The 27888-nt window shown below is 41.1% G+C and overlaps 1 long non-coding RNA gene across 1 annotated transcript in view; it reads left to right on the forward strand.

Moving 5' to 3' along the window:
• The window catches only part of LOC149770747 (uncharacterized), a 54858-nt gene extending 28607 nt beyond the window's left edge, over positions 1-26251 (forward strand). The window contains exon 3 of the long non-coding RNA XR_016418478.1: positions 26074-26251. This is a non-coding gene — a long non-coding RNA (uncharacterized LOC149770747). The remainder of the gene's footprint in view (positions 1-26073) is intronic.
• Positions 26252-27888: the final 1637 nt, after the last annotated feature.

A 27888-nucleotide genomic window follows, 5' to 3' on the forward strand; every position in this document is an offset into this window, starting at 1 on the left:
CACCTTGCACTTGTCACATGATCTATTGCTTCTTTTAACTTACCCACTTTGACATACAGTGGGTTAATTAAACCTCTGATTCTCTTCTCCTCATCCTCTATCATTTCTTTCACGATGTTTACGGCTAAGTGCAGGCTGTTTACTTGTCTTGAGACGAAGTCTTTTGTCACTTCATACCTCCATTCCTGTTCAACCCTTTCTGCTACACTCAATCCATCTACCATCCAATACCAACTTCCCATAAGATCGTTGTATAAAGCTGAAGCTGCTGGCATCTTCTTGTTTGCTTATTCCGTAGAATGAGCTCCAATGGCCAACACTGTTAGTTTTATACTGAAAGTGAAGGAAAACATCCCCCTAAAAACATAAAATTGATCTTACCTAGATCATGACCCAACAACGCGCGGACGTGAAGGAAAACATCCCCACTTTTCTCATTTCATATAATATAACCCAAACTATACTCTCCACATACGCTAAGAAACAATAAAGAAACCCATAATCTACTATTCACACAAACTTACTTTATTAGTTACTAACACAAACACAAACAAACAATCACATACACTTCCACTATTAATAAAGAGTTAGTGTTTATTTTCACACTACTGTACCTACACACATTGGCAAATCTATCGTTATTTCTTTTCTAGAGTATTGGGTAGCCCTGAAAAGGGCTGTTTTGTTTGGAACTTCATGGACACCTGGTTAATGGTGGCACCTTCCAGGCCTGGCGCCACATACACATCTTATCCCCCAGTTACTTTTTACCTTTTGGGGGGAGAGAGCAGAGGCAGGATATGTCGCTTCAGAATCCCAATTTTCGCTCTCTGGGATTTTGAAATTTCTTCTCTCCTTTTCCTCCTCCTCTTCTTTGTTTCTTCTTTCCTCTTTATATCTTCTTTCTTCTTCTTCTTTATATCTTCTCTCCTCCTCTTCTTTGTTTCTTCTTTCCTCCTCTCTTATCCTTCCCTCCTCGACAATGGCTTCCGCGGCCAGTTCATTTAATATGCGCCTGGCATATTCCAGATGCACATGAAGCTCCAACAGTTTCTCAAGTTTCGTGTTCATTTTTTGGTGTTGATCAATCAACAAGGGTAGCTGGACTGCCGAACGAGTTTCAATTTATACTGAAAGCGCGGACGTGAAGGAAAACATCCCCCTAATAACATAAAATTCATCTTACCTAGATCATGACCAAAAAAACAACAACGCGCGGACCTAAAAGAAACACTCACTCACTTTTTATGCTACCCATCACTATTTTAAAATTTTTTTATAAATCACTTCAATAGACTATCCACATACGCAAAGCAATTCAATCTAACTCCAAATATACACCTCTAACAGCCAAACAAACATCATTTTAATCTACTATCCACACCAACTTACTTGAGCTCTTACAAACACAAACACACCAACACATACACTTTCACTATCAATAAAGAGTTAGTGTTTATTTTCACACTACTCTACCTACACACACATTGGCAAATCGATCGTTACTTCTTTTCTAGAGTATTGGGGTAGCCCTGAAAAGGGCTGTTTTTTTGTTTGCTATGGCATTCTTTTTTTAGTTTCTAAGAATGCGATGTCCTCTGAGGATAGACTTTCTGGCGATAGGTCTGCTTCTTCGGAAAGAGAAGAAGAACTCTTTGGTGTCGATACGGCAATCGACAAAGCCTCTGTCAGGTTCAGGTTGCTGCTGCTGTTGTTGTTGTTGCTGCTGTTGTTGCTGTTTTTGAAGTCTGTACTTCTCTGTCCATTCTTCTTTCTCCCTGTTCACTTCTTCTCTGAAGAGCTCTTCTATCAGGTCTTCAGTGATTTTTAACATTCTCACATTCTCTATTTCTTCTGGCTTCGGTATCAGACTGTGTCTGACCCTATGCAAATTCACGTAGGCTTCGTTGAGCTTAGCTAGTTTGGAGCACATCTTCGGAGGAGGATGAGTCGACAATGGATGGTTAGACTGGAAACAACCCCGGTTCTTAAAGTGAAAGCGCGGACGTGAAGGAAAACATCCCCCACACGGTTTTCGATTCGCAACGTTCAGTGATTGTCATGAGAGGTATAGTAAGAAATGAAAGAGCATCAATTCAACATTCTTATAGCTAAACAAAAGACAAAAGCATTTTTTCAAAACACAACATTTTTTATTCAAAAATCACTTAACACTAAACAACAACTCTAACATTTTTTAACAATAATCCAACACTATAACATCAAACCATTTTTTTTCAAATCACTAACATTTTTTCTCAATGGACAATCTACTTTAAACAAGGCTGACAACGTTGTGAATGAAATTGTGATTTCCACTGTTGGAAATCATTAGGCCATTGATGGACACTACGTTTCCTAGCTTGAGACAAAAGATAAGCATAATGGTCACAAAACCATCGATCTACTTTCACATCATTTCTAGAAGAAGAACGAGGATCAAAATGAGTCACTAAATGTTCTAAGGAATAGCCCAGGCTGCGATGATGCAGAAAATACACACAATATTGTCCACACACCAAGGAATCTGTGCCTTGTAATTTCACGTTATTGAATCGGGTGGTTTGAGCATTTCTTCTCATAAAGTCGATGATATCGTCTTCCAAAGGGGGCAATCCGTACGAATCGAAATATTCCACACATCCTTCTTGAGGAAAGTAGACGGCTACCCAGTGGGTTCCTGGGAGATGACTGTCGTCCGTGTTGATCACGTAAGCTTGATGGTCTTTAGGTTTGCGATGAGGGAGTTCATCTTTAGCACAGACGACAGGATTCCAAGAAGCCGTATACGAACTGTGGTTCAAAAGGTAATAAAGTTCCCAGGTATCCATTGATTTGTGTTTGTTTTCTTCTTCACAGGTAATAATAAGTCGTCAATTCGATCCTGACTTTTTGCTTGAAAATGTCTGACGAATAAACGGTTATTCGTTCTGTTTCCTCACTCTGATTCAGGAGAGCTTCGATACGATGGATCTCTTGAGTGGTTAATGTTGGACAAGAATGTTCACGCAAGTCTTTATACCACTGGTGCAACACGTCTTTGTTCGAGATGAGACTCCAAGCTTCGTCCAGATACTCGTCCAATTTTTCTTCTTGACTCAACATCAGGCATTTATCGTGTTGAATTTGACTGGGATGATCGTTTTGACATCCATAGCAATTTTTCTTGATCAATTCCGTCATTTTGTCGACCAAGTGTTTGGCAAAACAGGAGACTAAATGGGCTTCTTGTTCTGGCCATCTCGATTTCATCATGATCACTTCTTCTTCCACAGTCTCCTCACGTTTCATGTCCAAAGTTTCTCCACTTTGTAAAGAGGGATAACAGTCTTCCATGACTTCTAATAATCTAGAATGACTTCTCTCAAACTGTTGATTTCTATGGTATTATCGAATTCTGCATACAGGATGACGTTCACTGTTGCTGGTAGTTTATCTGCAAACTGAAGTTCCACACGAATCTGGCCAGATTTTATAGGGTGGAAATGTCCCTCGTCGCTGCCTTGGTCTGGAGTGAAATCGAAAGCCCACAAAGCATAGCCTCCTGCATATTCGTTGTACTCAATGCCGTGACTGGTGTTGGTTCCTAACTGGCCGGTAGCTTCGTACAGGGACAAGTACGATCTCAAGTAATTCCCGTCACCAAATTTAGGTTCGAAAGGTCGGGTACACAAGGTCTTGCCATCACGACTGACTTCGATTTTCTTTACGTTGAAGTGTTGAAAGTTGAAAGGATTTTGAGCGAAGGCTCCGTTGAAGGCTGAATTCGAGACCATACCAAGGATTAAACGTTTGGGTAACTGTCCTTGGAACAGATGATCTTCGGTCATGGAATGCTGTCCAGCAGGAATGGTGAAGGTTTTCACTTCTACGCGTCGTATGGGATACTTGGCGGTCGTTCTGCTCAACGTTTGACTGATGTCGTTACCCACTTTGGGTAACACTTCCACGCGTCGTACGTAGAGTTTGGCCTCTAAAATTGTGCTTTTAGGATTGCCAGTCTTAGTAGCATCAGCATCAGCCAACAAATGGAAAGCGGTACTGCTACGATTCAGTCTCAAGCGAAGATTGACCCCGTTTAGCAAATATTTCTCTTGCAACCACATGTCCAAATGCAAACGATCCATCAGTTCTAAACTCTTTTCTTTTAGGATTTTGCTTCGTCTTGCCTCAAAGCCGTCATTGTCAGTTGCGTCAAACTTGCCCGCTTCGTCATCTACCCACAGCACACAGGCATTGAGATGACTTGTCTTGGCATCTGTTCCGTACGTCAAGAGATTTTCCAGGTAGGCACGGTAAGGGTAAGTATCCATGCTGCTGCTGACCAGTTTGTTGTTCAAGTACAAGTCCACTGAGCTGAACAAGGAATGCATGAAATTGTTGACGGGAGCTATATTCTCAGTGTCTGTTACTTCACCATTATCCTTATCTAGAACTTTGACTTTCAAGTACAAGTAACTGCTATTCAGATCGATGTAATCTTCGGGCTGTCCCTTGATTTCAAACTCGATGGGAGCGGAATCGGTCAGTGAGGAGACGGGGTGAAATTCCACCCACTGGGATTCTTGCATGGTCATCATGGTGGGGGGCATGGCAAACAGATCCAGTTCCGTCTTGGAACAAGCGCAAGACTCTCGGTGCATCATTTTGTTCTGTTCTTTCTCAATAATCGAAAACGTCTAAGTCTCGAACGGTTCTTCTTTTCTTGGCTTTTCTCGCTTGAAGTCTGGTGAAAGGGTGTTTTCTTCTTCGTCGTCTCTTTCTACCTTGTCCTTGCTGAATGCCTGACTCGGTAGCGTGCAGGGCATTTATAGGTGTGTCTCGTCGGCCTAAAATGTCTTTGCCCGTTTGCAGCAAGACATTTTTGCCTGCCCTCATGAAGGCTTCTTTAGGGTTTTGTTTGTCGATGATGACATTTTGGAGAAATTCTTTGCCTTGCGTCAGTGCCGCATCTTTCAAGGCGTGCAATCCGCGTGTCACCATCGGTTTCAACACTGGGGCCACCGAACGAAAGGCCGATTTTAACATGTCTCCTAAACCGTGTCCTCGCTGTCGAGCCACCCCTTGGTACACTGGATACATGACTTACTTACGAGTCGTGAGAGAACCGTTTTCGAAAATGGAGTTTCACCGTGACTTTTCCTTTGGTGAATGGAATATTTTGTCCCAGATCTCCTTTTATAGTAATGTTGACCGTGTCCAAATACGACTTGCTGACCGGCAAATAGTGAGGATGGACAAATTCGCGGTGGACGTGGTAAGTGTTTCCACCTTCCTCGTCAGCGTTCGTGGCAGAATCCACTTTGAAAGGAATGACACGCAGTAACGGCACGGAGGTGTGGCCCACCACGTTGTACTCCACCACATCGGAATACACAAAGATCAAATTCAGTCCTTGGTTCAGTTCTACCGGGGTACGAAAATACTGGCCAAACGTCACGTTGTCAGAAATGATGGGTAATTCGCCTTTCTCTTTTTCTACTTTCTTCCTCATCTCCATGTCCCCGCCCAACATGTCAAACAATTCAGGACAAAATACAATGGACACGATTTTAGGCCGCTCAAATTTCATCAAGAAGCGACGAGCTACTTTGTGGTACTCTATGGTGACACTTTTGTTCTTGACAATCTCAAAAGCTTTCCCAAACACGCCATTAAACCTGGAGGCTATGGCGCTGACCAAATGATGACCACTGAAATAATAGCCTGGGAGAATGGACAAGTGGTAGGTGGTCGTTTTAGTTTTGTCATCATAGTCTTTAATGTCAGATATGGTTCTCTTATCCAACTCCTGTTGCAATTGCTCGTCATGAACTTCCACCTTAAACCAATTTTGCTGGGCAATGACATTGAGGACTTGGGTCGGGTGAATCATTTCTACTAAAGCCACTTCCCAATGGGCTTCGTGATCTAAGGGGATGGCTTGAGGTAATTTGGCCGTGTAACAGCACAACGTGTTGTGGGGAAACACCTCCATGGAACTGTCACTGGGTAAGGTTAAGTAAAATTGATTTTGGTGACTCATAATTCTAGAGTTCTGTGGCTGTCCGAGGGGATATTACTGGACGTCAGAGGTGTGTCTCCGCCCAAAACGGGGTTCTGGTTGTGGTTGTTGGAGTGGTGACTGGCACTGGCACTGGACACAACGTTCCCGTTCGAGGAGAATTTCAGGGAGGGATTGGGAAGCAGGTAACCGATGCAACTGCTCAATAAAATGGTCCACAATTGTTTGTCTCCTTGTTGCAAACTCAAATTGGCGATGGCTGCCCCGATGACACAATACACCACGAAGATTTGGCAGAAAAAGACGATTTGCGTTTTAGGCACACGTTCTCCACACCACACCCACAAGGGTTGTTTTTGTAAATCTTGCACAGAAGAACTAGGGGAAGGAGGAGTGGTCGACGTAGCTGCGTCTGCTGCTGTGTGAAAGGGCATGATGGTCACTTCTTCTTTTTATAGTCGATGACTTGCGAAGAGTCGATCCAAGAATCGAAACTGGGTGGATATCCTTTCCAACGTACTTTGACTTCTTTGACACGTCGTTTGCCCACTTTACGGGTTCTGCGTTCGAGAATGCTTTCGATGTCGTACACGTCGTCTTCTTTTTTGGTGACACGTTGTAACTCGGGCAAATAAAACGTTCCTTTGAGTACTTCTCCGTTCATGTCTTCCAATTTATAGACGGCAGGATGACGGCCATGTACTCGTCCAGTGACGCGAAACAATTCGGTTGTCCAGTTAGGTAAGTAACCTTTGTCGAAAGTGCGTTTGGTTTTGCCAATGCGCACCCAATCTCCTACGGTCAACTCTCCACTTTTCTTGGGGACAGCCCTCGTCGGGGACGTACCGAACAGACGCTCAAACACCAACACTTCATTGTCGGGAGTCACGTCTTGCGGGGCATGTCCGATGCTTCGATGGTAAGATTGGTTGTACGCTTGCACCAGGTACGGTAAGATGTCGATGTACTTCAGAGTGTGGTGATGCGTAAAATATTTCCACATGCGTTCTTTCAAAGTGCGTTGAAAACGCTCCACGATGCTGGCTTTGGTTTCGGGATTCTCGGTGGTAAAAAAATGAATGTCACGTTTCTTTAATTCTTTTTGGAAAGCTTGGTTCAGAAATTCGGTGCCTTTGTCCGTTTGCCATCGAAGAGGGTGACGGCCACTTTGTTTCAACACTCGTTGCAGGGCTCGCACTAACTCGCTGCTGGATTTGGAAGTCAAGGGCACGACCCAGGCAAATTTGGAAAAGACGTCGATGACACAAAACAGATATTTGTAGCCACGATTGTAGCTGGCCAAATGAGAGACATCGGCTAAATCGGCTTGCCATTGATGATCGATGCCTTCCACTCGGGTGCGATTTCTGGCAAACTTGCGTCGAATGGGTTTGTGCAAAGTGTAGGTAGCTTGTTCTTGTAACCATCGTTGCACTTGAGGTAAACGGAGACTTTTCATTCGTGTTTTGGCAGCACGATACAATTTTTGAACTCCTGCATAACCTGCAGGATGCGAGGGATCGTAGTAAATGCTAGCTAAGACTTTTTCCATTTTTTTGTGTTGATTGGTGTCTTAATAAGGCACCCACTCTTGGAAGAGGCTACTCTTTTTCTCTTGGGGTATTTTCTTGGATTGCAAGGCTTTGCGTGTGCGACCGGCAATAGCTGTCGAAGAGGAGGATGTCTGAGCAGGGGATATCGGTTCTTGTTTCACTTCTGTCTTCACTTTCTTTTTCTTTTGTGAGGAAGAAGGGGTGGCCATCATCTTTTTAATCCATCCAATTCTGGAGGTAGGTGGTGTTGTTAACTTGCGTACTTTTTCTGGTGGAGTTTGAAACCCTTCTTCTTCTTCTTCTTTTCCTTTTTCTGTCTTGACCACTGGTACCGGTATTGGTACTGGTACTGGTGATGGTGCTGGACTTTTCATCAAGGTCTTAAAATCTTTCAAAGTGGGTAGAGCTGTTTCGTCTAAAGCTTTCTGGTGAAAGAGTTGCAGTCGTTGCAAGAGTTGACCGTACTTTTGCGATTTTTCTGTTTCGGACAAATCTTGGCGATCCATCAAGGATTGCAATTCGTGTTGTAACTGGGACATCTCGCTCAAATGGGGATTGGGAGGTAAATGCGGGGTGCGTTGTTCTTGCCACCGATGGTATTCCATCCATCGTTTGTAAGGCACTAAAGCTAGTTTTCGTCCTTCCATGGGGTTGTCAGGGGTCGATTCTGAGATCTTGGAACTTCCGAGGCCTTTTTATCTTGCTCCCACCAGTCCTCCCAACATGGTTCCCAAGACTCCTTTCAGTATGGGGCCTAACAAGAGCGGTAAAATGCCTCCACGTTGGACCAACATCTTCTTTTTTTGACGAATGGGAATTTTCTTTTGAACCATTTGGCGAAGAACGTGACGATGTTTGCCTAAGCATTGTTTCTGGTGTTTGGACAAAGGGATCGTGCCTTTCAAAACGTTCAAACAGCATTCGCACACGGTATCGATGACCTCTTTGGAGGCCGTTTGAATGAGTTTTTTTCGTAGGGGTGAAGAAGCTTTGGACAGGACAGATAACAAGTCCCCATGTTTAGCTAAACGTGGTGGCAGTCCTTTCCTTTTCTTTCCTTGGGGTTTTCTGGAGGGTGACATTTTTTGCTTGTGGGTTCCGGGACATTCACCGAACAGACACTAACGTCGATGACTTAACGCACGCCCTTTTATCTTTTTTTTGGGACTATCGCTTTGTCATAAAGGTGACAATGTTTTTCCCAAAATCACCAAGGAATCCTCCCCTTTGTTGACGCCTCTTTTTCTTGGAACGACTGTGTCTTTTCTTAGGGTAATGTCGATGCTTGGCTAAGCGCTTTGTCGGATGACGCGTCTGCCTTTGTCTCTTTCTTTTGTGGCTTCTTGGAGGTGACATCTTTTTTACAAGTTCACTGATACCCCGACTTGGTCACAGGCTCTTTTTATACTGGAACGCGTCGCCACTGATTGTCTTTACGTTTTATCAGTTTGAGGACAGGCATGACACGTCGTGCAGGGGTACGCAACGGACTAAATCGAGCCAGTTCTTGCTTGGACAAATCCAGTAAACTTTGTAACATGCCCGATCTTTCTTGGACTTTGATTTTGGGAGAAGGTACTTTGTGAGCAGCAGCCACTGCCACTAAATTGGAGGGTCCTGCCACTGGGGAAGTTCTTTTGGGGGTCATCAACGGAGATGTTCTTGGTGTGATCAACGTCTCCAAGTACTCTTCAGTTCTGGGTGTCATCAACGGAGAAGTGGATGAACGTGAGGATGCCGGAGACGCAGTCACTGCCGTGGCAGGTCGTGGTTTGCGAGTGTAAGGTTGCGTCCTGGCCGAAGTGCCTCTCTTGCGACTAGTTTTCTTCTGTGGACTTTTCTTTTTCTGGGGACTTTTTCTCTGTTTCTTTTTCTGGGGGCTTCTTTTCTTTTTCCGGGGTGGTGGTGTCTGGTAAGAGGAGGGTCCTGCCACTGGAGAAGTTATTCTTCTTGGGGACCTGGTCTTTTTCTTTTTCTTCTTGGGGCTTCGTTGGACTTTTGTCTTGGGGATAACTTTGGGGGCATTAGGATCCCATCTTAAGAGTGAGCGAATGATGACCCCTCCTAGAGTACCGCTCCCTCCAGGTTTCAAAATGATTTGTTTTTTGGTTTGAGTGTCGATGCGGGGATCGGCCAGTTGGACCAAAGCGACTTTGTTTCGATCGAAAAAGCGTTTGGTTTGATGAGGAATCTGAATGATTCCTTGGAGTAATTGACGTGCCGTCACCGTGAACCATCGTAAGACTTCTTTGAGACTAGCTTCTAAGACACGGGCTCGTGTTTGTGGATCTTTTTCTCGACTGATGCCATACAAGGCACGAATCAATTTGACGGGAAGATGCGACTGAAGGGACGTCATGTTCACACTGTGTGAGACAGACGAAAAAGGGTCTGAGGTTTTTATAGATTTTTTGATGGGGAGTGAAATGAAGTCGAGGACGGAGACGTGTACAGGACAGGCCCTCCGTCTTGGCACCAGTGGTGAAACAAGTGGGTACGAAATCGCAAATCCTCGGGGGTCGTAGGTTTCAAATCGACGAGTAAATAGGCGTGTGGCGTTTGAGTGGCATCGTCGTACGCCTGAGTCAGCCAAGGCGTTCCTAACTGTTTGGCTAAGACTTGCACTTGCGATTTATCTCGAGGGCTTTTAAACAAGACCACGTAATGCGCATTGAGACTGATGGTGCGATGGGCTTTACTTTGTTGAAACAAATTTTGGGTGATGTAAATGACACTGGCATTACGGTGATGCCCTTTGCGCGTGAACCACAATTTAATTTCTTCTTCGTCTTCTCCTAACATGTCGTCGAAAATGACCAAATGGGTTTGACGGGAGTCAGAGACGATGCCGTCGTCTTCTTTAGGAATGCCTTCCACAAACACGATGGAATCGCCTTGACTTTCTCGCAAGAGGCTGTACGCCGATTGCCACTCTTTGTAACACCACACGATCCGTTGAGGTGGCCGATCGATCAAATGATGTTTATGTTCGATCAAACGTTTGACGAATTCGGTTTTGCCTGAACCGCTAGGTCCAGCAATGAGCATGTTAAAGGGATGGCGAAGATACAAAGCCTCCCAACTGGCACGATCTAAGTGTTCGTCGATGACTTTGACAGTAGAGGAAGAGGGAGCAGAGACAGCAGAGGTAGCCATGGTGTGAGAAATGTCACTTGTGACACGAAAACGAACAAGACAAGAGTTTATATACTTTTTCAGAACACGTTTATTGAATGTTTTTTTATCAAACATGAATACGAAAGACAAAAATACATAAAAGCCAAAGGCTTAAGTACAAGGATAAAAGGCACATGATAACGATGAACGTGGAATAAACACAAGTGTCTGTACAACAATCACATCTTTTGGGTAATGTTCTAACCAGTTCAACAGGGGGTAAGGTCACACAAGTGTCCTCCCGAAAGGGTCTTTCAGGTCTGTCCACGACAGTCCTGTCCTGGGTGACGGGTTCTTCTGGCACCGTCACTAACACGGGTTGAAAAGTAACTTTTTTCCTTGAACAACTCTCGTGCATACTGGGCCACTTCTTGGGTCCAAGCCTCAAAATCCCATTCTTTCCAGGCACGGACATCTGTCCAATGGGGATGTAAGTCACAAGCTACACACACATCGTCATACACGTCTTGGGTAGCTAAAAGTTGACGAATCTTTTTTTCCCGTAGAGGTCGAGAAGTATTCAGATGAAAACGCAAGGCTTTGAGCAAAAGGAGTTTTTCGTGACCATTTAAGGCCATGGAGGTGGTAAGTACTGATCGTAAAGAGTCCACAAAGAATCGGCTGGTAAACGAAATCCCAAAAAACAAGTCACTAAGGCACACACCACTTGTCGTCCCAAATTGAATGGATACAGTTCTTGTAATAATCGATGGTAATGATCCACGGTTTGAATATGGTCATTGAGTTCCTTCCACGGAATCTGTTGGATGACATGTGACATAAGTCGTGGCATGGCAGCCTGTTTTTATAGTCTCTTTGTTTCGGAAACAATACACGTACTTTCTAGCCAGAGATCTTCGTTCTCCAGTAGGGAATCTAAATCTTGCATACTGTAACCGAAACTTCAGAGTTCGTTTAGAAGTTTCCTCTTCCTCTAAGTAGATTCCACGTAAAATATGTTGATAATCCTTTAACTTGTCTTCCTCAATGTATTGCTGTAGGTGAATCTCGAAGTAACCAAAATAATGAACATTTCGATCATTCACTAACTCAAAGTGTTGAACAAGGTCTGACCACTGAAACAATTTCTGACGAATCAGTTCTCTTATACCATTCAGGTACCAGTGGTTAAAGATCTGGTGACGTAACGGATGCAATTGTTCTTTACGTTTGACTTGTATTTTCACCAGCTCTCGGTAAATGCGTTCTCTCAACTCCACAGGCAAAGCACGAATGTTCTCTAGCAAAGTATCCATGAATAGGTCATACTAAATCCTCTTTGGTCTGACACAAGAAATGTACTCTTTGCACAAACATGATTTCACTTCAGTGTCAAATTTAAATCGTTGAGTCACTAATCTACACATTACAATTCGTTCAGAAGTTTCCTCTTTCACTAAGTTGACATTGTGTTCAAGATGTTGGTAATTCGTTAACTCTTCCTCTGGAATTCGATGCAGTACGTTTACAATGATGTAGGTAGAATCGTCCATACCAAACCAATCCTTTTTAAAACTAGAGGATCGTTGATCAATGTCTGTCCGATGGAACACTTTCAATTGAATCAATCCTTGTATAGCCTTCAGGTACCAGTGGTTCAAACACCGGTGACGTAACGGATGCAATTGTTCTTTACGTTTCACTTGTATTTTGACCAGCTCTCGGTAAATGCGTTCTCTCAACTCCACAGGCAAAGCACGAATGTTCTCTTGTAAAGTATCCATGAACAGATTATTATGGTAAGAAGTTACTTCAATGTCTCGGTCCCACTAAGGGTAAGTAATGACAATTCGGTGACCATCGAGCATGTTCTACGTAGGCCGAATCTTGCGGTTCCCAGTGGTGAAGTGTCACATCGCAACTGAAGCACCTGACTTTATCTCCTTCGCCCAAGTAGAAAAATCCGGCTCTGGCTAATTCTTCGGGGGTCGGTCCTCCCAGATACTTTGGCCATTTTCCTTTGAACGATTGAAGACGTTTTTCAAAGTCGCAGTATTCCGACAAACGCACAGGAAACGAATATTCGTTTTTCACAGGTTCGTTTCGATGAGGGTTGAGTGACATGGGTAGGAGTTTGCTCAAGGCTGGATGACATCCGTAGGGGGGTAGACGTGAAGGTGAACATTCCCCTTTAAAACGAAACCCAGTAAAATGTCCAAGAGGACGAGCGGCATCACTTTCGCATCCGACAGGTTTGACACGCACAGCATCACTTTCCATGATAGGGGTAGGGGCACTAAAGTTCCCATGATGCTTTACGGCATCGCTCAGATCACAACGTACAGCATCGTATCCATCGCAAGGCTCACAATCGCACTCGTCTGCAAACTCCGTTACGCAATTACAATGGTAACCACATGGACAATCGCAGTTTCCTTCCGGACATTTTCCGTCGCAATGCCTGGGTCTTATCCATCCAGTATTAGTCACACTAGAGGAAGATACAACTTTTTTACAATCCCCAAACTGGAACGATGTCTCTTTCAAAGTATTCATCTTGTTCGCTCGGTCTTGGTAGTCCCAATGAACTATCGATCTTGCCTAGGGTTCCTTTTTATATACAGACCAATACCGACGTGACCGTACGGTAAGGTGAAATGATTGGGAAGTCGAACTCGCTTCTGGTACACGATTTGATAAACTTTTTCCAAAGGTCGACTGACGATGTGGTGAGTGGGTAAACGTACAATCTTGTTCGGTTGGTAAGTGGTCACTTTAAAGTTTCCATCCTCTTCCGATTGCAAGGCTTCTTTCAATACCCCAAAGTTGACCACACGACTGGTACGATGATTCAGAGTCAGTCCTTTCACTTTGCACGTCGTGTGCACTTCTCCTTGTTTGTCCCGGTATTCGTAGCCGTAATTTTTGGGACCACCACTGACGAAACTTAGAATCTTGTCGTCGGGATGCTCGTCTGTCCAGGCTCCTAAACGGTCTCCTTCGATGTCAGGGTGATGTTGAATCGGGTGATGGATGTAAATGCAACTGTCCGTGTCAAAGTACAGGACGCGTTCTTCTAACAGTTCTAAAGCTTCGTACAATTTTAAGCGAGCATGGGCTGTCACGTAAGCCGCAATGATGACATTTCCAAAGGGGTCGTCTTGTACAAAGTCCAGATCTTCTTCGTAATTGACTAAGATCAAATCCTCGCGAACGACGTCCACGTGTTTCATGAATTTGGTTTTGTCGTGAATCATCTGAAAGTAGCGGGAAGGTTCTGTCAAATATTCCGTCTTGGGTAAACACGGGCGTTGTGCCATTTTACCCCACAAGCAATTTAACATCACTTTGGCAAACGATCGCCTGCCTTCGTTTTTCTCGATGTGGTCTAAAGTGATGCCTTCTTGTTCGTAGTATTTCTCTTTGAATTGTATTTGGTCTTCGGGAGTGTGACACCAGGAAGGATAGCCGCTGGCTTCTTGCTTCAGTTTCAAAAAGGCATCCACGTAGTCTGCGAAAATGCTTTTCTGAGTAGGGTCACCCTTGTGGTATTGTTGTGTCTTGGGAAAGTGGCAAATTTCGTACACTTCTAACAGTTGGTATCCCATGTCCATAGCTTTGAACAATTCTACGCTGACCCAGGTTCCCGTCAAGGCCCGTTCTTCCTGGCTGTGATGACAAGGCTGGTCTTGGTTGCACGTTTCGGCACAAGTACGGCACAAAGGAAACATCAGTTTGCCTTGACAATGGTGAGGTAAGACGGGATGGTATAGGTTCGTGGGAGGCAAAACTTTACACTTGATCAAGCCTTCGTATTGTCGAATGTTGACCAGGTCGATGTGTTCCGTGAACAATTGCGGGTGCCCTACAGGAAAGCGACAATATTTGCACACGTAGGGATACAGCGAACACACGTCCAAGTATTTGATTTCTTCTCCGTTCTCTTCGTCGGCTTGGTACAGCAAACAGGTGGCATTGGTCCTTCCTCCGTACAAACTATCCCTCGGGTTCAGCGGGTCCATGAACTGGTAACTTTCCACGAGGCGTTTAAACTCGGGATCGGTTTTCATACGGTGATCGTACTCGTGTTCCCACATTTCCACCACTTGGTATCCTTGCTGTTCTAACTTTAGGCGTCGCTGACAAGTGTCCTGGTACAAGTCTTCCATGGTTCGTTGCAAAAACTGATTTTTAGTGCCACGGTCAGGATAACAAACGGGACATCCGTGAAATAAGCAACCGTTAAACTCGTACACGATCTTGGGGTTTTCTAAGTCCCAGCCATCGACCGAATACGTTCCGATGGTCTTTTCGCCCCCTCCGTTGCGGGCATGCTGAATCCACTTGTCTTCCTTGTCGCACAAGTAATGTAACCAACGTAGGGCTTTGACCGAGTATTGACGCTTGACATAGTGGGTCGTTTGAGGACTGATGACAGCCACGGTGTTTTCAGGCATGAATCGTTGTCGATACACTAAGGAACACGCTTTGGCAATGGTGCAAGCTTCTTTCAAAGGATCGACCCCTCCGTGTTCCATGAACAGTTCTCGAAATTTTCCACAGCAACGCCGTAAAATGTCCACGTCGGAACGACAATACTTTAGCATTTCTTCCTGAAAGTCGAAAGGGTCCGAGGCGTGAGCCTGGTACCAAGCGTAGAAAGCTTCTCGTTGTTCGGTACGCATGTTGTCGGGGTCGTAATAGTGAGCCTCAGGCAAATGGGGTAGAACGGCATGTTGATTGGCTTCCGTATTGAAAAAGTGTGGAAAGTACCCTTTAGCCATTTCTGTCATTCCAAACGTTTTAGGCATTCGACTCAAAGGCATGGCCAAATAGCTCATCGAATCTTTAAACTGTACTTGTCCCACTTGCATGAAAATGATTTTGGCTCCGTTCAAAGTCACTTTAGGACGTTCGGTGCCATGTTCCGTATAGTATCTGAGAAGAAACTGTCCATCGTATCCGGAGAAATTGTGAGCCATCACCGTGGCATGACGATGACAATCTCCGTAAAGTCCGATGTCCTCTTGGCTCCACGTCTTGTCGATGGGGTCTAAGACCCATTGGGCAAAATCGGCTAACGTGTTTGACCCCCGAAAGATTTTTTCACGTCCTCCAGGAATCTTGCTGCAGTGAGGGCAATGACTGAAGATAGGTTCTTGAATGCACTTCTCGCACGCTCGATGAGCCACGCAGAAATTAGGAATGTGAATGCCAGTCTCTTGCATGCATTCGAAATCGAAAAAGATGAAATTGCCTTTCTTCTTGTGACCGTCCTCTTTCTCTGGTGGGGGCTGGTATTTTTGCACGTAACATTGGTGTTCCAAGTCCACGATGTGGTGACAAATGTGACATTTCTTTTTTCCTGAACATACGTGTGCCTTGGTACTATTGGTACGTATGCCTTGTCCACACGTAGGGCACAATCTCAGGAGTTGACAAGCACATTTCTGCTGTGAACCTTGCGTTTTCAGATGTTGTTGGTAACAGGTAGGGCTGACAAACGTGCGCAGACAAGTGGAACAAGGCACTGGTTCTTCGCTCAGACAGGGTGAAGAGGCCAAACATCCTGAGCATTTCGATCCACAATGCTTGTGTTGCTCTCGATTATTATAACCATGGTCACATTTCTCACAGTAATAACCGTATCCCAGGAATCCGGTGATACTGGTAATGGTATCGAAATGGTCATCGTGATGATAAACGTGAATGTATTTTCCGTCCTTAAAATCTTGCCCTCGAAACAACAGAGACCCGCGCACTTCTTGAGGGTGCACTTTCAAAGTGTATCGTGGAGCTAGGGCATCTTGCAATTTTTGCATCTCAGGAATGCCACAGGGTGTGTCTTTGGACATGCCAGCTTGTCGTAACAGGAGTTCTGCTTCACTTCGTTGTTTGGCTCGGTCCGATTGTCGAATGTTCTCCCAGTCTCTTTTCCATTCTACCGTGTCGTTCTTGTTGGCATAGGTTCGTCCCACCACGATGGCACGGGCTAAACACATCTGGTCATGAGGATTGTGAATTTGGACAAGGCTACGCTTAATGCTGCGAAGCTCGTTCACCAATAACATCTTTTTGCGTCCGGTCCCTTGAGGAGGAGAGACGTGGGTCATGTCCAATGTGGCTTTTCCATCGGTGATGTCAAACTGGTCATTAGATTGTTGCACGTGTTGAATCTTGTCCATGACTTTGGAAGCGGTCAATTCTGCAGGGGTGCTAAACTCGATCCAAACAGGGGATTTCAAACCGTCGTGTTGTATGGAAAGTCTCAAGCGATCGTCTTCTTTGGGTTGACATTGTCGCTTGAGTGCAGTGAGCAGAGAATCCCACACTCCGGTGATGAACCCTTCTGCTTTCTCTAACGGTACTTCGGACTTGAAATCTTTAAACTTCACCGTGTATTTGTAAGCCGTGGTTCTAAATTTTCTAGAGGAGCGCTTTTCCGTCTCTCGAATGGAATAGTATTTTTCAGGGTTGACTAAGGGTGGTAAACTTGGTTTAGAGGTTTCAAATTCTGGTTCACTCATGTCCTCTTCAAAATCACTGGCATGAATTTGTGCCAAGATTTCAGCCCTGGTTCGAGGCGATAGATCACGTTTCTGCCTCTTACTTTCTTCTTTCTTCTCGAATGAATGGGATCGTTTCATCTTGAAAGCAAAAAGTCAAATGACTCAAGTTCAAACACCATAAACTACTTTATAGTCATAGCAGACCAGCGTATATAAAAGGGTGTGTGTCTTGTCCTTTCACTATTCATTTCACTCTCAAGCCGAGCACAACGATGGAAGAGACTAACCAGATGGAACGTTTCGTCAGAGCTTTGCGAGGGGTCATTAGAAAATTCTCTTCAGACCAGCCTACGGACTACTCTCCTTCCTTTCGAGATAAAAGTCAAGATACTTGCTATATCTGTCAGAAGAAAGGGCATTGGTCTTCAGAGTGTCCAGACCGTCAAAAAACAGGAGCTAAAAAAGACAAAAGTCAAGATACCTGTTATTATTGTAAAGAAAAAGGACATTGGTCTCCAGATTGCCCAAAAAAGAAACAAGAGGAGTCAGAAGAAAAGAAGGATTCTTCAGAAGAAGAGAGGGATTCTTCAGAGGAAGAAAGCAGACAGGTGAAGAAAAAGAAACAGGAGAAGAAAAGAAGAAGGGAAGAAAGTGAGGAGGAAGAAGAGGAAAAGAGTGTGACGGTGAAGAAATTCAAAAAACAGAGAGACTAAACAAGGAGAAAGAAGAAGTCAATGAACTTTTTATTAAAGTGTTGTGTTGTGAATTGTGAATTGGATTGTAAAAAATGGAGAAAAGAATAAATGAATGATATAAGGTAAGAGTCTTTGAGTTATGATTTTAAAATAAGAAGCTACACTCACGCACTCATACACAGACACGTACTATAAGGGTAAAATGGGTGGGTTATTTTTTTTTGAGTTATTGGCAAATTGAAATTGTATTTCTTTTCGAGATATGTGGGTGGCCCTGAAAAGGGCCTTTTTTTACGATGTAGGGGTGAGTTTAAGCAATCAACTTTAACTGCCTTATGCCTTTGCCACGGCCAAGGCCTACTTCTGGACTGCGTAATGTTGATGATGATGATAATGATTGGGTTGAAATCACTAAGGGTGGTACGGTAGGCTTAGTCACAGGGTTGACGTGTTTAGCTCGGGAAGGTCGTATTCTCTTCGGTCGTGATAAAGAAGTCTGATACATTTGTTTCAGACTTCTTAACTCCGCTAAAATATCCAACAGTACCGTGACCGTTTGATTTTCACCCTCTTGTTTCTTTGCTGCTACTTCTTCTTGCTGTTGTTTTTTTCTTACCTCTTCTTCTTGTTGCTGTTGCTGTAAGAGAAAAGCCTGTTCCGCTTCCTTTTGTCGTTGCATAAATTTCTCCAATTCTTCTTTCTGTCTCTGTCTAAAATTCTCCACTTGCGGTAATGAAGAAGGTAACGAAGGTTCCGGAACAAATTCTTGCGAGGAGAGAAAATCGACAAAATCCCAATTCACCTCTTCTGAAAGTAAGTCCGGGTTCCCTTGGGCGGTCTCCGCTGCTGGTGCACCCCATTGGATCGTTTTCTGAGTTTCCGTCATGTTGAATCACTGTCGCATAGATTGACTGCACACAAGCGCTAGCAGATCTATATTGACTACGTGACGTCACAGACTGCTCTCTTCGGATTGGATGCGGGCTGACTGAATTCTGTAACGCGTGTTCGGATTGGTGAATGAACTCAATCCGTTTCAATCCTACCTGTCCCTATAAATAAGCGCAGTTCAGTGCATTGATTCACCTATTGTAGGAGCCTCAACATGTGGACCGACGTTGAATCTTCAACCCTTGTGTCAACAATGATGTTCAGGACGGACATGCTCATGTATGTCCGATCCAAGTGGACCGTTGTCCACAGGACCAGCAGCAGCCTGTGGATAAGAAGAGTCTATATAGAGAGACAAGGTTGCCTCAAGAGGACTCTGATGTATGGCCCTGCTGTAAGACGAAGTTTGAGGACAAGAAGATGTCGCAAATGCCCTTTATGTTAAGGGCATATTAACATAAACCAAAGGCCCTTTTCAGGGCCAGCCATATTTCTCGAAAAGAGATCGTCTTTGAATTGCCTACCCCTTTTTTTATTTTATTTTTTTTATTTTTTTAAAAAAAAAATAGAGACCCTCCCTGTTTCAAATTTACATAGACCCTATACAGTCCCAAGGGTTAATGTCCATGTTAAATTTACATAGACCCTATATTGTCCCAGGGTTTTTGGCCATGTTAATTCCCATAGACCCTATATGTTCCCACGATTTTTCTCCATGTTAAATTTACATAGACCCTATATGTTCCCAAGGGGGTCTGTAATGATAAATCCCATAGACCCTATAAGATCCCCATTAACTACTATGGAGCCAATAGTTCTCGGTCAAGAGCCAGTGTGTCGGTGTTTCTATCAATATTCTTGTTAATACTGTAATACACATAGGGTACACGCTATTGCTATTTACGTTTCTGGTTATACATTTTTTGCCGCTATCCAAACACGTCACATATACAATCAAACACCTAATTTTTTATTTCTATTCAAAAACACACATTTCTCGTATCCAACACCTGCTTCTTGAGTACTATTAAAACACACCATACGTACTATCCAGCACACCATGCACACTATCCAAAACACCTTATTTAGTGTCTTAAACCCCACACCTGCATTCAAATGAAATGGGCATAATATTAAAGAAGGGGATGAAATCACAAAAACACACTGTCAAAAACCCAAATTTTTATAAACTATAACAACACCAACATTTTGATTATTATCCACATGCTGGGGAAATGATCAAGATCGCCACACGTACTAACCAATAAAAGGGAAGGAGTGCTTTACACTCATTATACTTACATGCACACTAACCTACAATCACATAAGAGTGGTAGGATGTAAATAAAGGTGTTGACATATACAAGTACGATCATGCACAAGCAAGAGTGGTAGGCGAATATGGCGAACACACGGCTTTATATAGAAAAAGCATGGACTTGATGGAAAGTATACCCCCAATGCAGTACGCGGACGTAAAGGATGACATGAACAATATCGATACAGAGAAATGTGAAAAAGCATGTCAATACAATTTTGTTTTCAATGAAACAAGACAAGACAAGACCATTTCTTGTTTTAAAAATCAACATGTTTAATAATAATAATAGTGGCTTTTGTAACACAAATACAAGCAAACAATATTAAATATGAACGTATCAACAAGATTGACACTATTGTGGAGTCGAACTTGACTCCCAGCGATCTAAGGCACTGACATTTTGCAATGGATGCACACTACGTTTCTGAGCTAAAACAGGGATCGTTATAATGTTCACAAAACCATCTTTCTAGTCTATCAACGTTTCTTTAGTACTTACGATTATAACAAGTCAAAAATGTTGTAAGCGATATCCGAGTTTGCGGTGATGAACAAGATACACACAATATTGTCCACACACCGTGGAATCTGATCCTTGTAATCTCACATTATTGAATCAAGTCGATACAGCATTTCTTCTAATAAAGTCAATAGTGCCATCGAGATGAATTAATCCGTATGAATACAAATATTCCACACTGTGATCTTTGGGAAAGTAGGCGCTATATAATTGGTTCCTTGCCAATGATTGTCGTCTGTGTTGATGACATAGGCTTAAACCTCTTTAGGTTTGCGATGAGGAAGTTTCATCTTGAGCACACACCACAATATTCCATGAAGGTATGTACGAACTGTGCGTCAGAAGGTAATACAGTTTCCTCATTTTTCCTTTTTCTTGGTTTTGTTCACAGCTAAAGTCATCAATGCACACCTGACCTTTTCATAGAAAATTTATGTCAAGCCAGTCGTTAAGCTATGTGTATTAGTACACTGTTGCAAAATAGTTTCCAATCGTTTAGTCACCAGAGAATTTAATGGAAATATGGAATAGTCACGCAAACGTTTATACCACTTTCTCAGAATATTCTCTTCTGATGAGATTAGAGTTCATGTTTATTCCAGATACTAATCCAGCTTCTCTTCTTGACTCATCATTATACATTTGTCGTGTGTTTTCTGACAAGTATGATTGATTGGACATCCATAACAATGTTTTCTGGTGAGACATACAGTTCTCTCAGCTACATCCTGAGCAAAACAGGAAACTAAATGTTGTTCTTGTTCTGGCCATCTTGACATCATGTCCGTATTTGTTTCTTTTTTTTTTGTTGTTTTGAATCAAAAGCATCTTCGTCGCCAGTCTCTATAGGTTCTTCTTTTTCCATCTTTTTAAAATAAAAATAGTCTGGAGTCACTTCTCCCAAACTCTTGATTTCCAGAGTATTGTGTTACGATTCTACGCAACAGAAAAAGAATGAAAACCGACAAGTTTTGTTTAATTGAGCAAATAATTTATTTCGCTAAGAGATAAAGTGAAAAATTAAAAATAGTCCAAAACGTTCTATCACAAGTCCAAAAGTATAGAGTATTCTAGATGAGTTCCAGTGATATTCCGAATGAAGCTCAATCTATTGTACTGAAGTGCCAATGGTCTTGATGTGTCAGAATGATATAATCCAAAAATGTCTTAAATGAATTCATAATAATTCCAAAACAGTTACTAAGTCCTAAAATCTAAGAACTTTGTAATTCCAAATAATAATCAAAATAAATAAATTAAAACCACACAACTATTTGCCTCCACTAAGACTGAAGCTTATCCTAGGATTAATTAATTCCAGTAAATCATCCTTTATATAAAAAACTAAGACGTAATTTCAGAAGCAGAATGAGGGGCGAATAATCATTTCTAAATCACTCTAACTCTGTCAGCAAGCTCAAGTACTTCAACAGCTAGCCAATCAGGAATTAGGTCAGTCTAGTTTTCCAAGGGTGAATCCCGTCATCGTCCTCATCAATATTTATTCTACAGCTTTCAAGATCAAACGGCCAATAACATGTTTACCTGAACGAAATGATCTCATCAGAAAGTGCAAACACTATGTTGAATCTATGTAATTAGTTTCGTAAAATGACATCATCTTACAGTACGAACCTACTACTATAAAGAAAAATAGTATTTAGTATGTAATTTACTAAATGATTATTAGAACCTATAATCATGAAAATTAACATACACAGCTAATATATACATAACAATTGTCAACTTCTACATTCAAGAATGGATTTCCACACACAACCTGGCGCAATTTTATAGGGTGGAAATGTCATCGGTTGCTGCCTTAGCTAGAGTGAAATCAAAGTCCTACAAAGCATAACCTCCTGCATAATCATCGGGAGATATAATGGCATGGAAGCCTGGTTTAACTTTGTCCACTTTGAGAACTTCGACTTTCAGTTACAAACAACTGCTATTAAGATCGTTGTAGACATCAATTTTTCCCTTATGTCAAATTCGATAGGGGTTGAGGCAGTCAAAGACGACACAGGATAAAATTCTACCCATCGGGATTCTTGCATCGTAATCATCATGGGTAGATGCCAAGCAGATCGAACTATGACAAGATTCTCAAGAATCTCGGTGCATCATGTTTTCAATTAGTAATCAAACAGGCCCAATTCTCTGACGGCTCCGATTCTTCTTTATTAATTTTTTTTCTGAATGCGTTTATGAGAGCTGAAGGGGGTTTTGACGCCTCGTTCTGCCTTGTCCTTGCTGTGGTTAAGACGATGAATCAATGCATTCGCCAGAAGCTAGAAGCGAATTAATTCGGGTGTCTTGGTGACCCAAAAGGTCTTTCGTGTTTGAATCAAGACATTTTTTTCTTGCTTTGATCAAGTCGTCTTTAGAATTATGTTTGTCAATGATGACGTTCGGAAAAAATATTTTCTTAGCGTCAAAGTTGCATCTTTAAAATCTTGCAATCCTTGAGAATACCCAGAGTTTCAGGATCAGTCTCCTCGGTACACAAGATAGATCGGGTTTTACAATTCACTAGATAATAGTTTTCGAAGATGTAGTTTCACCGTGACTTTTTCTTTCGTGAATATAATATATTGTCCAAGATCTCCTTTTATACTAACGTCGACACTGTCAAAATACTGTCTACTTACAGGAAGATAATGAGGATGTACAATTTTTCCGAGAATTTGATACGTAAGCAGCTATAGCAGAATTCACTTTGAAAGGAATGACTGTTAGCAACGGATCAACTGTTTCCTCAATGTTACACTCGTCGACATCAGAAGATACAAACATTAAATTAATTTATTCGTTCAGTTTTGATAAGGAAGTGACAACACTTGTAGAATAGATCGTTGTTGTGAATGTCTTTTAAATGCGGTCCTATGTTCGTGTTTCCACTCAATATTTATATTCATTTCCATTTTGCAGGATAAAGCGAGCCTTCGTTGTCTATGAAAAAATGTCTACAGTATTAATGTCGTTTAAGCTTTGAAACAATTACGTTAGTTCTTAGTTTTAACTAATAATTTAGATTTAGTTTTAGCTGATACTTTAGATTTAATTTTAATTGACCTTTCAGACTGTTTGTGTAAATGAACCAGGTGAGCTGGATATGAATCTATTTGTATATATATATATATATATATATATATATATATATATATATATATATATATATATATATATATATATATATATATATATATATATATAACATACTCTATACATATTCTAAATGGTAGAATGCGCCAGAATCAAGAAGGAAATTTCACATGAATTGCAAATCAAGGGGCTATTTGATTGATTCAACCTGTCTCTGTAAATATTGTTCAGATTTCGGAATTCGGTGTAGGAGTGAATCTGTACACTTCCCTGTCGTATGTGAATTTACTTTTCCACTAGCCAACATTATCAACATGCACATATTGGAGGAACGTAAACATTTTGACAGGTAGAGATGGAACGAAAGAAAACACTAACGAATTTTTTAAATTAATTCTAATGTGAACTTTATGAACTTCGATATAATTTTAAGGATTCTTTAATCTTATAGAATTGAGGAAGCTGTGCAATGTATCATTGATACATGTTGTTACGGTGTAACAAAGATATGAAAACACAATTTTTTGGTGGGATAAACAAAATGACCTCTATTTAAAAAAAAATCCTCTATATATTTCGATTTAACAGTTCCATTCAAAATTCGACAGATTTCAAAATGAGTAGAAAGGGGTTCAAAAATGTGATTCGCATGAAAATAGAGAATTACAAATACAACAAGAAAAAGGAATTAATAGAATCAAGGTCCAATGTCTCAAAATTTTGGAAGCTATCAAACATCTATGAGCATGCAAAGCACGCAGTAACAACACGATCTCATGTCATCAATGGTACGAGTACTTCAGATCGTTATTATTTTACAGTAACTCGGAAATTAACCACTTTTTGAATTTTATGACTGAAACATCGGATAATTTTTTTGAAACTCCTATCTCCGAACCTTAAGTTCTCAAAATTATCCGAACCTTAAAATCAGGACCATTACTTTACTTACAAAATTCATTAAGCAGGCTCCATTCTGTAGCTAAACACAACATTAAACGCATATGCAGACTGATCTTAAGAACATATGAAATAAGAAACCGAAATAGGAATGAATTAATTGCTCAGTTCTCTCCTTATTCACATATCTAAGAGTCTATTACGATTATATGTCTCAATATACCCCACGTGACAGATCTTAGTACTCAATCTGATATTTAACAAAACCCACTCACCAGACCTACGTCGTAAAAAAACCCATCTGACCCACCCATCCAATGGGAAACAACTTAATTTTTCTAAAAAGCCACCTAAACCTACTAGCAAATGAGAAATTTCTTTAAACTTATCAACATGGTTAATGTATAGGTTGAATTTAACTTGTAAATACCTATTTGCAGCTCAATATCATTAACGTTGACACAAAATTTGCTACATAATATCTTGTTAATGAAGATCACTGCAATTTACTTTCAAAAACAAAAGTTACACACAAGATAGATACAATTATGTACCAAAACTTACACACAATACAGATACAGTCATGTACCAAAGGTTACACGAAAACATAGATATTCATACAAGTATCTTACTAACTCATCCTCAACTAATATTGCTGATGTACCTGGGTAAAGTGGCACATACCCAGTGTACATTTACCTATCTTACTCGGTGTATTACAGTTTGACCACGTTTAGTTCATGGATCAAGAAAGGTATTTTTATAACTGTTACCTAAATATTTTGATGAAAGTAATCACATTACATGGGCAACACGAGGGCATAAATTATTATATTCATATGGGACTGAGCAAAGCGTTGGACATCCTAAAATGTTTATAAAATAATTTAAATGAAGAGTCAAAGATTGTATGATACAAAAATGGCATAGGTAAGGCAGGGGGTCAACGCAAGGAAGCTAAATATGTTTTAATTCTTTGTAAAATCATGAAAAGGTTTTATCTGTAGGATTTACATTACAATTAGAAATGCAGTCCATATATTTTGATGTTCCGGTCATAATTAAGCAACAGAGACAAATCAACAGTATGGTTTGAATATACCCATATTGAGAAAGGAGTTAAGGTTCTTAGACGATGAACATCATTTTCTTTTAATATGTAACGCATATGGAGATCCCGGACGAAAGTGTTTACACTGAAGATGACTTAACAGCAAATCATTAATATTTTTTAAAATCTCTTGTTAGCTGTTTATCCTTTTACCTTGACAATTATCGCTAATTTTCTGTGCGATGCCTATGATGTGTACTATGATCTAATACAAAATTATTACCGTTTGTTTGTTTGTACTCTCTTCCAATGTGCCCAGAAAGACTTCCTATACTGTGTAGTTTGGTGCAGACCTCACTGTTGGAAAGCATATTATTAATGACAGAAGTTGTTTTTTTTAACAGAAAGACTTCTGAAGATGTCTAGTTGGGTACAGAATGAAAATAGAACTCCTGCTGCGTCCTATGTGGTCGCGGTGTCGGCCAGCTTTAAAATATTGTTATCGAAATTTTTCCTTCTTCGATGGTCATATCGACATGGGGATTTCATGAAAAAAGTTTTATGACATACAGTTGTTACTAAATAAAAAAAATGGTGCAGGTCCGAAATCTAATATGGTCTTGTTATCGTTCCTCCTCCTGAAAGGCTGGATGCACTGACATACGGTTTTCCACAAAATGACTTTATTTGATCCCTTGTCGGTCCTAAATGATGATGGTTTCCTAGGGACATCTAATATGGTCTTTATGATGGCGGTATGGATAAGTTCGTGAAGACTGATACTCCTGAATGGATGGCCATTAGCGAATGTCACTGATACTCCTTCTTAACAGATTGTCGTAGCTACAAGTAGCCATCTTGAAAATTATGGGATAGCTAATCCTCCTGAACAGACGGCAATATCAACGTAGGTTTTCACTTAAAGACTTCTTATGGTACCTTGCTGGTGCTAAATAAAGATAAAGCTGATCAAAGGTGGCCATCTTGACTATCTTGCTATAATTACTTCTGTTAAAGGGATGGTCGTATCGATATGGAGGCTTTACTAAAACAGTTTTCACTAAATGTTGATGGTCCTAAATGAAAATAAAAAATGACAATGTGACCTCTCTAAATTTTGAGAAATATTGTAACAACTAACTTCGGCAAATGGATTGCCTTTGCAACATTTAAGAAGAAAAAAAGAAAACTCTTTCTTGAAATATATAGTTGTTCATCTGTTAAAGTGGCGCTGATCTATCCACCAAAATGGCTGTCTTGAATGCCATTCTAAAAATCTTTGGATGGCTGCTTCTCCAGTTTTATCATTCAAACACTATATCAATATGTAGCTGGTTTTGAACGAATGTGGTGATATGTATATTTAATTTGTATTAGATGTTGCCTTTTCTCAGTGATTATATGTTATCTACATTTGTATTTTGTATTTGACCCTGTCCAAAATCAAGTTAATGTTGTACATAACCTACAACATTTATTTTGCAAACAACATAATACACAGCTTACTATCTGTCTATGATTGTGGATTAGATATTCAGATCATTATTAGAGGGGAAAAATGTTTACTTCAATTTGACTTAAAGATTCAATCTCTATTCTAACTATAGAAACTTCTAGAATGTAAATTTTATCTTAGTTAACAAAGTATTTTCAGACAAGGGTAAATGCGACCTATATCAAGTAGAGGGGTATATAATCTTGTTTTTCTAAAAGTTTCTCATTCCTGCTTTAACATATGATCAGAATCAGTCTTATTGTTGTTTTCAGTTTTTCATTTTGCTTGATTTCTTTAAATTATCCTAGTGCTCAATAATATTCTTAGACATAATATTCTTAGACTGGAACCTGAATTTGGAATTGTAGCGAAGTCCGACAATACAATTAATTTTGGATTAAATTATTCTGATGCATCAAAAGAGTGTTAGAGTGTTAACATACCGACACACTCTAGACCATTGGCACATTAGGACGTTCGAGACTACAAGCACATCAACACATTCAATATCGGAATTTATTTGGAACACCACTGAAATTCAATTGGAACTTCATACATGTGGATTTGTGATAGAACTTTTAGGACTGTTTGGTATTTCAGTCACAATACTGTAAGTTCTTTTTAAATGTTCACTTTGTATTTTAGGAAAAAAAATATTTGTTAAATTTTACAAAACTTGTTGGTTTTCCCTTTTTTCTGTTACTTAATTTAAGATCATAGAATC

This window comes from Sinohyriopsis cumingii, unplaced genomic scaffold (genome assembly GCF_028554795.1).
Source record: "Sinohyriopsis cumingii isolate HCF-2022 unplaced genomic scaffold, ASM2855479v2 utg002430l, whole genome shotgun sequence".
Classification (NCBI taxonomy): domain Eukaryota; kingdom Metazoa; phylum Mollusca; class Bivalvia; order Unionida; family Unionidae; genus Sinohyriopsis; species Sinohyriopsis cumingii.